Genomic DNA, 14,553 nt, shown 5'->3' on the forward strand with positions numbered 1-14,553 from the left:
GTGAGGAGTACTGTACCATTGTATACTAAGCATGTATCTTCAGGTACTCAATGCTGCATGATTACAAGGAATCCTGGATGCAATGAAGTGCTTCTCATTGGAACTAAAACTATGTCCATGAGCACCTGAGGAATCTGAACGTGCATCAGTCTATTGGATGTGGCGAGATGCATCCCAGAATCCTGAGGGAATTGGCTGTACATAGATGTCAAATCACTCTCCAAGAGATCTGAAAAGCCACGTCTGTCAGGCACAGCCCCAGCTGAGAAGGGAATGGTAGATGCTGGTGGATGAAGGTGCTGGTGGGTGAGGGTGCTGGTGGATGAGAGACTGGACATGACCTGACAATGTACACTTGCAGCCCAAAAAGCCAACTGTATCCTGGGCTGCATCAAAAGCAGCATGGCCAGCAGGGTCAGGGAGGGGATTCTGTCCCTCTGCTCTGGGGACACCCCACCTGCAGTGCTGCATCCAGCTCTGGGGTCCCAGCACAGGAAGGACACTGACCTGTTGGACTGAGTCCAGAGGAGGCCACCAAGATATTTAGAAGGATGGAGAACCTCTGCTGTGAGGAAAGGGTGAGGCAATTGGGATTGTTTGGCCTGGAGAAAGGAGGGCTTAAGGGTGAACTAATTGCAGCCTTCCAGAAGGGAGCTTATAGGAAAGATGGAGAGTGACTATATCCAACAGCATGTAGTGACAGGACAACAGGGAATGGAGAGTAGATTTAAATTATGTATAAGGAAGAGATTCTTTACTGTGGGGGTAGAAAGGCACTGGAACATGTTTCCCAAAGAAGCTGTGGATGCCCCTTCCCTGGAAATGTTCAAGGCCAGGTTGGATGGGGCTTTGAGCGACCTGGCCTAGGGGAATTTATGCCTGCCCACAGCAGGGAGATTGGAACTATATGGTCTCTTCCAATCCAAGCCATTCTGTGATCCTATGATATAAAAGGATCCTAGTATCCTTTGCTATCCCATTCTTTCCACCTTTCCACCTTGCTTGCTACAACTGTTAATACTAATGGGACTCAGATGCTTCATTCTCAATCTTTGCCTTTCTTCCAAAGGAAGGGGACTAATATATTGGGAGTTTATTCTACAGCATTACAGTTGGAAAAGTTTTCCTTCCTAATTTGAACCATAGAACATGTTTGCTCAACTATATCCATGCACGTGGAGTCACCTAACTTATGCATACAGTCACACCGTTTTTTTCACATGATGGAAGGGCATTAGCCTCTCTGCAATAAAATATACCTTTTTCTTTGTCACTTTTTATTAAATAAAATTTGAATGCTTAGAATCACTTATCCACTTAGCGCTCCCTCAGTCTTTGTTTCAAATCAGACTTAGTTGACAATGAGTTGGTGTTTTCTTGTATATTATTGCTAAAAATATCAGAGAGCATAGGTCCCAAAACAAATTCCTGAACAATTCACTGTGAGTATGTACATGAAATATTGGTTCACAACTGCATTTTCTCATGTGTTATAATAGCTAGCATAGATTTAATGTACTTAAAATTTGTATTGGCTTATATGTTGTGTGGGACTAAGTAAACTTGAAGAAATACCTAAACATATTAGCACAATATTGTGACATTTATGATTTATTTTGTGTTTCAAAATTGGATTCCCTTAATAGCTGAACAGATAGTTTACATTTTGAGCATGTAACTCATGCTTATCATTTAAATATATTGTTCTATTATGCATACTAAATAAAATAAGAATTTCCCATCAGGACAAAATGCATCCTCAGGAGATTTCTGAGTTTTCATTCTTAATGCTAAATGTGTTGTGGACCTAGACCGCCTAAATTTTTGCAACAGAATCACTCCAATTTACCCCCTCCCACCTCACAGTTAGAGGACACACTGAACTAAATGGATCTAAACAGATCTAACCAGATGATACATTGGCAATGAAAATTGGTGAATAATGCAGAACACTGATGCTATTATCTCTTATATGATACTAGCATTAGCTTTCAGTTTCACAGCATTTTTTCTGAGCAAAAGTTTTGTGTTTTCCAGAAAGTGGTATAGGGCTTTTTGAGATATGTTCATCATTTACTCTTTCAGGGAGAAAATTATAGCATACTGAAATCTGACTAGTATTTCTGTAGCCTTTACTGTTGAATAATTTCTCTTATATTTTGCCAAGGAAATATGTTATCATTTGACATTTCATGTGAAAGTAATGGAGAAGTAAGTATTTTAGTATTTTAAAAGTATTTGGGTAACCAAATATTATTTTAAAAATTACGTAAATTTTGGGAAGTGTTGGGTAATCAATAAGAGATAGTGACAGGGATGATACTGGTCTATAACAATACTTACAAATAGTTAAACCAGTATTTTTTAATAGCCCTTTTTTTGTTATGGATATATCCTCACATTCTTTCCAATATCACACATAAAGAACTATTTTTCATTTTGTTCGGAAAATAATTTAATGTTTGTAAAGAGTCACAGGGCTGCCAGATAAACCAGATAAACTAAGTGAAGGATTGGCCATCTCTTCAGCAGCCTACAGGATGCAAAGGGCTTTCAGGAAGATCAACAATACTGTCAGACATTTTTGCTGATCAGGACGTTCACTTAGCAGAAATCCTTGCAAATTTTCCCATGGACTCCTGAAAGTCCTTATCATAGAGGTTTTACTTTTACTAGTGTTGGTGGAAATTTTGCATACCTAATTAACTGACCTATTGCATCACCGAATTGCATTTGGAAAAGATTATGTTAGTTGACACTTTTTCATTCTGATCACTCATTTTCTATAACCTGTGGTTTTCTTCTTGTTGTTTTAAATGTTGAAAAAGTTATTAATGAATAGCATTACATTGATCAACTCTGGGAAAGAGATTTCCCTCTCTCAGATATTTGTGTTGATGTGCCTTACTCTGCAGGTCATGTGCAGCATGGAATTAGTCCAAACATGAATGTGTACAGGAGGCATGGAGCGATATCACTGAAGAGTGATATCGAACCAAGCTGACAGTTAGTTTTTTTACATACATATATTCTGTAGCTTTTCTACCGGGAATTAGTTGTACAAATATATCAAGTACTAACCCATACAAGAACACCACCCCAGTATTTCTTCACTCATAAGCCTCTATGATTCATGGCACCTACAAAAAGAAGCTATGGAGTCATAAATTTCTAGCTGGGATTTGAGCCAAGGCAAAAACAGAAGGCTTAGCTGATGAGAATAAGGATTTAGGATTCTTGTCCTACAATAATTAATTATGAGTTTATTTTAGTTCAGCAGGCAGTGGATCAGGACATGTCAGACAGAAGGGAATTATTTTAACTCTGCCAGTTAATGACAGAATCTTAATAAGGAGTTTTTGCAATAAAGAAAAAACTTTGATTATCATTCAAGAGAAAAGCATCACAGACCAAGATTTTTTTTTTCCTTGTTATCTTCCCTGTGCCAGCTTCTAACAGGAAAACATTGTATTCTGTTATAAAGAAATTTTTGGCTTAAGTTACTCTAAATCAGTCACTTTTACTACCTTCAGACTTACTATGAATGAAGAAAAATTAAAAAATAGAATAAAGAGAAAAATGACTGATGACTAATGAAGTGAAGTTTATCTTCTTATAAATCTGTGTCCAGAAGTTAGATTTCCTGAAAATATGTGAACTCTGGACTAAAGCTTTTACTGTGTGTCGAATGTTCACAAACATGCTCTGTGGTGTGGATTCTGTGGTTTCCACTAAGTATTTCCCTTGAAGTTTCCCTTGTGGTTTCCCTTGAAGTATTCAAGTCCATGTTGGATGAGAATTTGAGCAGCCTCCTCTAGTGAAAATTGCTCCCTGCCCATAGCAGAGGGATTGGAACTAGATGACCTTTAAGGTCCCTTCCAAATCAAACAATTCTATGACATCAACAACCAAATTCAAATAAAATGTCATATAATTTCAGATAACACTATTTCTAGTTAATCAAAATTGTCTATATTGCAGAATATACATCCTTGAAATATATCCAACTAGACGTTAACAGAATTAGGCTTGGATCATTGCCATATGTCTGATTCATGGACCAGATGCTAAGATAATAAGACAGGGAAGTAAACATATCTGTCAAAAATTATAAAGCCTTTTCTATGCTATTGATATTTTTTTCAATATGTTTTGAAAATAAAATAGCTCATAATGGTGATGCTAGAAAGCACCCCTTTCATTCTAGCAAAAGGCCTGCAGAAAAGATAGGCAAAAACTTTACTAGTGTTCTTGGCAACCCACTAGGACACATTTATTCTGAAGCAGATTTAATTTAAATTAAATAGAAATAAAAATTATTTACAATTGCACACTAATGACTGTAATTTTCACACAAGCTGTTGCTTACAGACACAGTATGCTGCACCTTGTAATAATATCTTTCCTGTTTTTTTGTCTAGAGGAAAAAGTCTTGCAGCTTTTTTAATCACTAGACAGAAAACTCTGGACTCCACTGGAAACGTTAATACAAAAGTAAAACAGAAAAATCAATTTTTTCTGTTATGATGGAATTGATATATTTTCAGCTGGCTCATCCACCAATGCTTACATTTAACAAAATGTTACTACCTTGTGTTCTCTTACCCAAAGATACTTAATTCTATCAGGATATCTTTATTAACCATTTAACGCACCAAATAGTCATTATCTTGCTCATTTAGTGTTGAAGCCAAAACACCTCCATTACACCTGCACGTAGCTAAACTCTTCAGTGCCAGATGGTTTAAAAATTGATCTCATCACAGAGTAGCGGATGTCATCACACTCACAATTTGTTAATATTACATATTCCCTCCTCATGTGAACTTGGTATGATAGAGTTCTCTAATTTAATCTCCAATTTAGCAATTGATAGGTATTAAATCATATTATCAAATAAAAATGTAACTATTAGCAGATTGTTAACATTTCCCCATTGTTAGCAAAAAAATACCCAATTTGAGAGTCAGTGGAGGGATCAGCTGGAAACAGATGCACTGTAAAAATCAGACTGACTTTACAAGTGCAACTTTAGAGCATGTTAGGTGAATACTCCAAAGTGACTTTGTTCAGCTTCTCACCAAACACTGTAAACTTCTCTTTGTCATGTAGGAGCATTCAACTATTCATGCCAAATGAACAAAAATAAATCAAAGCCTATCCTATGCCATGAAAGTTCCTCCCTGAAAAACATTTATAGCTTAGTCTTCATGTTCTTGTACTTTACAATTTCAGTAAATTACTTGAAGGAATTTCAGGACTAATGCGTGATAACAGCACAAGTTTTATCTTTAGGAAACAGCTAAATGTAATTTTGTGTCGTCTTCTGTTTGACTGGGAAAACTTAATTGAGAAGACTTCAAAATAGTCAAAGAGTTTTCTGGATTTAAAAGTTTATTCCAAAATCCTAAATGTATCTTAGGCTGCAAATGGTTTTCACATAGTCAGATTGGTAAATGGTAAATGGTAAATTTTATACTTTTTTACTTTTTTACTTGAAAATGCAGGTCCAACAACCATTTCAGAATACTGTGGCCAAAAGTTATAAAGACATTCACATAAAAAAAATTAATTACTTGAAAGTTACCAAGGGCTTTTTTTATTACTTTTTAAAAAGAAACCATACTTAGGGATTAACTTAATCTTAATTTAGAGTGTGGTAAAATAAGTGATATAAAAGAACGTAGTAAAAGCTCTTACAATGAATCATAAAGTTCTATAATTCAAGGCATTCAAGCTGTATTATTCTGTGAATATATGCCCTACCAAAAGCAATTGAAAGAGGTTTATTTTAATATTTCTTGGGCTGGATTAGAAACATACACATCTTTTCCCGGTATTAATGTATGTCTTCAGCCTTCATTTTCCAAAGCTGTTCAATGGTCTATACATCCTTTACTTGGTTTCATTTGTGGTTTAAACATGTAAATATATCAAAGCCAGATAATACAAGACTTCCTGTGACATTTTGCAAGTCTAAATCATTCAGGCAAGATCACCTGGCTTTCTGATTTTGGATTAGTTACACTGAACACAGGCCAGTCTCTTAGTATATAATTTTATGGTTACTGGCTTTTGTCATGTTCTATCTCAGTCTTGTTACTTATTTATTGATTATCCCTTTCTCCAAGTGAGACTAAGGCCACAGAATCTTTTTAGGAAGTGAAAGTCATTCCTTAGTACTATTAAAGTCCCAAACCAAGTTGGCTTTTCATGCTTGTCCTGCTAAACCATTTTTCAACACTTTTAACAGTTTCTTTTTCTAGTGAATAAGACATCTTTTTATTCTATTTTCTTCCTCTCTATTATGCAGAACCTTTAAAAAAGATGAGTAAAAACAGCATGCATTTTTTCTGTACTTCTGCAATGCCACAGCTGTGGAGTGGATTCATAATGATCTATAAGATCATTACACACCCCCACATGAAAGTGAAGTTGTCTATTCTCTTTTCAGACATTTTTCAAGAACTGATAGTACCAAACCAAACTTCTACTCTTTGTTCATTTGAGCTCTGACAGAAGACTACATGCTTCTTTATGATTGCAGATTTCACTATTAATGGCCAAACACAGAAACTGAGGAAGAAGATGTGAGCTGGATACCTCCAAGACCCCAGTAAATATGGATGGGAAACAAATTTCTTCTTAAAAAAAGATTTTGAGTTGCAAAAGAGCTTGCACTGTGCTTACAGGTGAAGACAGAGCTTGTAGAATTATGCCTGAAAACACACAGGGTAATTCCTTCTCTAGTGTAGCTAAGACTTACATGACAGGACTGCAGACTCTGTATTAGATTCAGCATCTCTAGCAATGAAGAATCATTGTTCCTGTGTTCATGGCTTTCTACACTTCTTTATCTGAAAAAAACCCATGAAAATCCCTTGGCTTCTTTTATGGTACCTGATATGGTCACTCTGGAAAATCTGTTGCTTAAATGTTCTGGTATTTTCTAAGTTAAAAAAAACTCAACTTAAATACCACAAAGAGGAAAAAATATATCCTTGATGATGATTCACAGCTTTGTTCCTGTGAAGTTGTCTAAATGTGCATATGCACAGCACAAGGTATATATCTCAAGATGGGAAGATAATTTTCAATCAACAAAGGGATTTTTAAATTTGAAACAGAAGTTTTGTGTTTTCTCCTCTGGGTACTCAGGGAAAACATCTCAAAGTAGATGAAGATGCTGAATATAAATATCAGAAATGCATCAAAGAAAGAAGGTTTGGGTAATGGCTTATAACAAAATCTCCAGGGATGAGAAATTATCTGTTTTCCTGTAATATTTGCCACCTAAGCAAAACAAGCACCAATTTTATCACACTGAAGGAAATATTTTTCATAATATTAAAAGCCTATGAGCTGTTTTTATGGCACTGGTAAACAATCAAAGAGTAGTTTGGGCTTTTGTAAGCTCATAGCGTCTCATTAAAAATGTAAATAAATGGCTTCCCTTAAAGTAAGGAAAGAAGATCAATGTTCACACATAGTTGGTACAGCAACATTTGCTTATGCAGACTAATAAATTATTTTAAGTGATGGTAAGAAAAGCTTATGTTAGTATGCAAGCATACATTGAAACTTGCAGGATCAATTACCTAACTTGATCAATGCTTGATCAACTCTTTTTGAAGAATCAAAATGACCACAAAAGACACAAGTCCTGAGTAAAAGGGTTAACGATACCGTGATTATATAGGCTTTGCTGTATTTCACTTAGTTTATCAGTTAATTGTCATGTTTTATAAATTTCTATGCAATTAATTTTATCCTTAGCTGGTGCTTGGACTATGAATTTTCAATGTTTATTAGCTAGGATTGTAATCACTTTGTGCTCACACATTGTGAAGTCTGAAATAACTGAAATCAGTAGGTAAAGAAAAACAAGGAGATGCCCAGAGTTTTCTCTTCTTTATTTTTTTTCTCTAGCATGCATTTAGAGATTATCCACTCTTCGGTTTCCACTGAAAAGCTTATGTATGTTTGTTTGTTTGACTGTTTACATTTCTTGCTTTCTATCTCCTTTTACTTTGAGCTATTATAAATACAAATACTACAGAATAACTTACTATGTCAATAGCCTTGACCAAGCTCTACTCCTTAGACTTATTTTTTGTTCTTCCTTTTCCCTCTGTGGACAGACAGTTCACATTTGCACTTTTGCACTGGCATTTACCTAAGTTTTGTTTTCTCTCATTTGTCTTTCCCAGCTAGCACGATTTTTCTTCCATTGCAGATCTTCTTCTCATGCCTCCTTCATGAAGTTTCTTACAGATACCTGTACTGACTTCTTCAACATAGGTCTGTGTACCCCTGTCTCAGTGACTTTCAAGTATTTTCAAAGTCTTTATCCCAGGACTCCTCACAAGAGAGATGGCAGGGAGAAGGAAAAGGAGGAAAAAATACACAGGAACAAGTATTCACCACAAACAATATTGTAATTTTTATCAAAGAGTTGCCTGACTTTCTTTACTTCTTGCAATAAGATGACTGCAAGCAAAGGAGAGAAATAAATATGAGATGGAAAAATAGCAGATTTCCTGTAAAAAGCTTAAAGAGTAAAAAGCTCTGTGGAAATAACAAAATGGGTAGTAGGGTTCATACCATGTTTGATTACAAGTTCAAATTCTTGCTCATATTTCCATATTACTGCTAAAATTATAAAGTCTTATATGTAGGTATTTCATCCCAACATCTCTGTGAAGCCTGCAAAGCTCTTAGCACATTGTGGTGTTTGAGGCATATTGGCATAGACTCTGCTGATTTTCAACCTGCAGCTGTGCTGAAGAGATTGTGCCTGAGCTTTGGTTTGGTTAAGGCTTTTGTTTTTTTACTGCAGAGGCACCAGTACATTAAATATACAGGTTAGACTTGTTAGATGAGGAGGACAAAAGAGACATTGGAGGAATGTATTTTGTGAAATGGGTATTGATTTGGTAATAACCTGTTTTAATTGCATGGTAGAAGGAAAATGAACACAATTATTGTTCTGTGGGAAAAGAAATGTCTTTTTTATGTTTAGAAACACAGAAAAAAATTATAAAATTTTACGAGGATCTCTTCAAGGGATTTAAATGCAAATTAACCCTGATGCATTCTACATATGTTTCATGCCACATAACAAAATCTACCATTACAGAAAAATAAAATACACTGAAAAGACTATTTCATGGCTTCAGCCTTCAAAACTAGTTAATCAGGTATGACAGCAGTAGAGATTAATCAAAAATTCCTTAATTGCTAGTTAACTAGACTTTTTTTGACATACATTGTTTTATTCTGTTGTAGTAAACTGATAAAAAAATAAAAAAAACCAAACACCACTGTGGTTTAACAGCATATAGATTTCTTAAATGAGGTTAAAGTGAGATGTTGTTGTGGTTTTAAACTAGTAACAAAAATTACTTATTTTTGTTGTGAGATATGGATTAAAATAAGAGCAAAACAGGCTTAAAACTTAAAAGGAATAAAGACAGTTTATTAACAGACTATTAGAATAAGAATACCAAAATAAACTTTCAGAAAACCCTTTTACTTCTTACTACTCGATTATTTCTTTGTACACATAACAACATAGAGACAAAAAAATAGTTTCACAATCTTGGTGGTCAAAAACAGTCTCAATTTTTAGAGTCTTTTCATCAGTCTTTGTAGAGAAACAGAAGTCTCTTCCTGGCAATCTATGGAGTTTCTAGAGTCCACTCCTCCCATCTCACACTATTCTGAGGTGTGCAATGGGTCAAATTGAATCTAGGGATGTTATTTTTAAGGATAAGTGATTCAAAGGTAAAAATCTTTTTCAGTTGTTTCTGTGAGCCTTCCTGGAAAACAGCCATCTCTTTGGCTTCTTTAAGGCTTTAAAATCTTCACTTCACTCGCAAGTTCCAGCAACTCACAGTATCATAACCACTCTTCTTTTTTTTAAAGTCCACACTTTGAATACTCTATTCCTCCCATACTCTAGTCATGAATTAAAGGAGTCTTTAAACTACTGTCCATCTCCATAGCTGTAACAGAAAGACTTTTCAGCAACAAGCATCTTCTTTTTTCTCTCTTATTTAAACTTAACTCTTTTCTTTACTGTTTTTGGTAGTTTTATGATGTCTTACATGTTAATTGTCTCTCTTTCTCTGTCTGTTCTAAGAAAAAGGAGTAATCTGTTGTTTATCTAGGTAGTAAAGGAATTAAACGAAGAAAGCTACAAAAGTTCATAGTGTCAAGTTTCAGTCTAGCAGCAGACCTTGAAAACTAAACTAAACTGCTAAGCTCTGCTTTTCTCTCCTTCCCCCCCCTCCCTGCGGCCTTGTCCCGGGCCTGGGAGGAGGGGGAAAGCCAAGACAGAGCTTCTTACCTCTCCAGAGCCGGAAACAAAAGAGAAAGAGAACGAGAGAGCTCTGAGTGTACTTCTTAAGGGGGTGTTTACAAGTTGAATTCACTTTTTAATGGTCAGATCTGCTGTCAATTCTTGAAAATGACTGATAATTGGTCAGGAGGAAAAACTCCCATCAGTCACTAGTAGCTTCAAGTTCCCCTTTTTTTACTCGGTCTTAAAGGTGAAGCTAACTCATGACAGATGTTAAAAAAAATTAAAAAAAATAAATTGTGGGCTGTGGTTTCAGTAGAAAACAATCTACCTCACGTCTTTCTTTTCCCTTCTCTTTTCTTCTTTTATCCTGGAAGTTCACCCCAGCAGGATTACTGTATGGATACAGAATAAGGCAATTGGCCTAAATTAGGGTTCTTCAGTGCTTCTTAAAAGCTGCATTTCAACCAAAGACATAACAATGCCACCAGATATTAGCATGTGTTTCAGAACTAAGCAGTGATCATAGCTCTGCAAATTAGAATTGACTCATTCAGTTTGGCTTATGCACTAGATAGCTAAGCAGGGCCTTTTCTGCAGCAGTTCTTTTGGATCTGATGTAGTGTCTTTCAGATATTGCTGCTTGTTTTGGATTATAATGTGTTTTGAGAACTGTGCTGTCACTGTTGGACATGAAATGAGTCACATGGAGGCAGCTCGAGGTGTGGTGAAAGAAAGAATTGTTTATTTGTTCTTTCAGTATTTATAGGTTTATGACCACGACCAGGGATTGGATAGTCAGGTTAACACCTTCCCAACCACACTGGCTGTGAGAGATGTCCATCAAAAGGCATATCTTTAATGGAATGTATAAACACCTATGATTATAGTTACTGGGAAAGTGGCTAGAACTTGTAAAAACAATATCGAAGGCCTGGTTCTCAGGGCGACACTGCAGAAGCCTTTTACCTTCATCTGTTATGGGATGTTGTTCCCTGTGAAAGTAGAAAGGCAGAAACACAAATTCAGAGGTGAAATATGGTTAAATCGCACTTGTAAATGCACTTTGTTGACTTTCGGCCTTGCCTCTAATACCTAGAGGCTATGGGCTCAGCTAAGCATCCAAGGGGATTGTGTGGTATCATTTCTTTTTTCCTATTTAATTAGAAAGGCAGAAGCCTAATTTATAGTCAATGTGGACTACGACTGCAGCTCTATAATTCATGCAAAATGAACTTCTGCTGCAATGGTTTCTCTGAAAGGTATCTTGCAATAATTGTTCAAATTGCTTTTGTGTAGAAGTAATGTGGAAATTTTACCATTATGTTTTAATTTCTTTAATATAGGGATGGCATCAAACCCACAGTTAATTTCATATATTTTGTAGCTCTTACTATTAATACAATTTTTATTATAGAACTGCACACAAAAGCAGTATAACACATAAACTAAATAATAGTGATATATATCGCTTGGGTATCACTTTGAAGAACATCAATTTCCTTCCCAACTAAGTTAAGTTTCCTTCCCATCCCTGTTAAGTTTTTTTAAATATTTCTTACCCTAAACTCTTTTTAATTGTAAGATCTACAGTACTGGTTTGGCCTTTAAAAAAACCCTCAAAACACTTCATACTGAAAAGTAATGTCAATTGGTTTTCTTCCAAGTGTACCAAATTTTTGAACTTTTCCAAGTTACGGTTTTGGATCTCAAGCAAGTGCTAGAATGCACCCCACAGTTAAAATGTACAAAATTCATGCCTGTATTAATATTTCCAACCAGCTAACTAAGCAGCTCCATTACAAAATATGATTTTTACTGAGGAACTGAAAACTGAAATCATTGTCAGGTTAATAATTTGAGAGCTTCAATTTCCTTTATAAGTGTGTGTTTGAAGAGTTTATACAAACTATGAATGTGATAAGAAGCATATCCAGACAACATCCAGTTTATGGAGGAGAACCAGAAATATGTGCATGGAAGAACTGTAAACAGAAAGAAAAAGTTCTGGTTGGGGCTTCTGTTATGAACTGCCCCAAAAGCAAGGGTAGCTGAGGTTCTTGTTAATAAATCCCTTGGGGCAGATTAGTGTGAAAAACCACTGAATCACCAGAGTTTATAAATATATTTATCTGTAGCGGGTTTATTTTTTAAAAAATCGTTTGCAACGGAAAGGACTTATGTAACCATTTTGGAGATTATCTGTAGAAATGCAACAATATGTTCAAAATGATGGTCAGAACCTTTATCCCTTGCTGGAGGGGGAAGCCCATGACACACAGAGGTCAATGGATAAATTACATTCAGGCCTGGGTGGGGAAGTTTTACACTCTCTGCTATAACACCCCAGAAATTAGTCTGGGAACACTTTGGTTGGTTTTTTTTTTTGGTGCTTTATGTGAAGATGTGCCAGTGCAGTTCAGCCAGTTATGCCCCATCAGAAGGGGCATGAAGGGTTTCAGGCCTCTTTGTGACTATGAGGATCCCAATATCTTCCCCAGGATATGGGGGTGGGGGATTTTTCATGCGAGCCAATGTGTAAGGGAGGATATTGGCATGATAAAAAGCACTATCCCACATATAAGGATCTGCTTCTTATCAGCCTTTTCCCTTGTCTGCCTCAAAACTGCAGCACTGCAGCTCGCTGCTAAACAAATGTTGGTATGGTCATTCTGTGGTGGATGCTCAACCCCTCTGCACCTGAGCTCTTCTTCTGCAGATAAGATTTTTTTGCCACCACACATCCAAAAACTCTCCTTCTCCTCATCTTCTATTGGGGATGAAAACCTGGCCTCAGCAAAGCACCTGCTGCTCTTGCAAGTGGCCAATTGTTTGAGTCACTGACCTTCAGCACTTCAGTCTCTCATGGTTTCTAATAGGGTTTTGCTGAGGAAAAAGATGGAAAAATATGTTATTTGATTTTTCTAAGTTTTGGTCCTTAAAAAACATCAAAAATCTGGTAAATATTAAATACTCACCCATTAAGTTGTTGTACAAAATTGCTAAAAGTAGTCATTGACTTTCTAGAATGAGGAGCACTGTACATAGACAGCTGGATCCAGTGAGTAGATGTCTGCTCTCAATTTCTACGGAAAGCAACAGAAATTTATAACATTTTATATTTCTCAGGGTGAATGTGGAAGTATCTTGTGAACTCATACACAGTTTCCTGGCTACACTCAACCCAAATAAAAATCCAGAAATTAAGGAAACTAAGTAGCTCTTAGAAATCTTTCCTTTGTTGAAATATTGTTCATTCAGAGCTTCCTATTTATTGTAAACCTTACTCCAGTTTAATGATGGTCAAAAGTAGTTTGAAAGTAAATTGCATATGTCTCAAACACACCTGAGATGTTTTGAAAATTCTCATGCAGACCACATTTTCTCTTGTCTCAGTTTTCTAATCTTTATTCCTAATCATACTGACTAGTCCACAAGTAATCAATTATCAATATGTGGATGCATCCTAGAAAGCTAATATATATTACTAGATATTTGCTTATTTAAGCTTATTCATACTGCATAAAAAAGTGAGAATTTTTGTAAAGACACCAACATATTGGCTGAGAACAATAAATATTTTCCGTAGAAATAAAAAAGAGCCCACTAGCTAATCTAATGCACTTTACATGATGGAAAAGGCATCTTCTGTTTATAAAGACAAATCAAAATGTTTAAGTTATTTTAGAATGTAAAAAGAATTCACCTTCATATTTTTCATTTATGAGGGTCCAGAATAAAAATGAAATGTTGGGGAAAAAATGGAAATTAAATAAAATAAATAATGAATAATAATAATAAATTAAATTAAGCTAAATTCAGAGGAAAAGGATGTTCTTTTACAATAGCATTCTTTAACAAGTGCCTTTAACAAGGCACAATAACAAGTGCCTGTGTCTCATCTAATGATTAGATGAGACACATAATAAATAAGTTTCATTATTTTATCTTTAAACCAAGAATACCAAAAATTTTCTTTCTGTTCAAATTTTAGCAAATCAATATTTTAATGTGGAAAAGCATTCCATTGTAGAATTCATGGATAACTAACTGCAAAAAACTTTTATCATATTTGAAGAAAATAATTTTTTGTATGTGGGCAATCTAGCCCTCATTTCTGGCAGTTCTGAAAAAAAGTACAGGGGAGAAAATTTCTGGGGGGGTTTTTTTTTCTGACTTTGTGTTTATTGTTGAGAATTTTTTTCACTTTTTTTATTTTCTTTCTTTTACTTATGGCTGCTACTCTTCTA

Source organism: Poecile atricapillus, chromosome W (genome assembly GCF_030490865.1).
Source record: "Poecile atricapillus isolate bPoeAtr1 chromosome W, bPoeAtr1.hap1, whole genome shotgun sequence".
NCBI lineage: Eukaryota > Metazoa > Chordata > Aves > Passeriformes > Paridae > Poecile > Poecile atricapillus.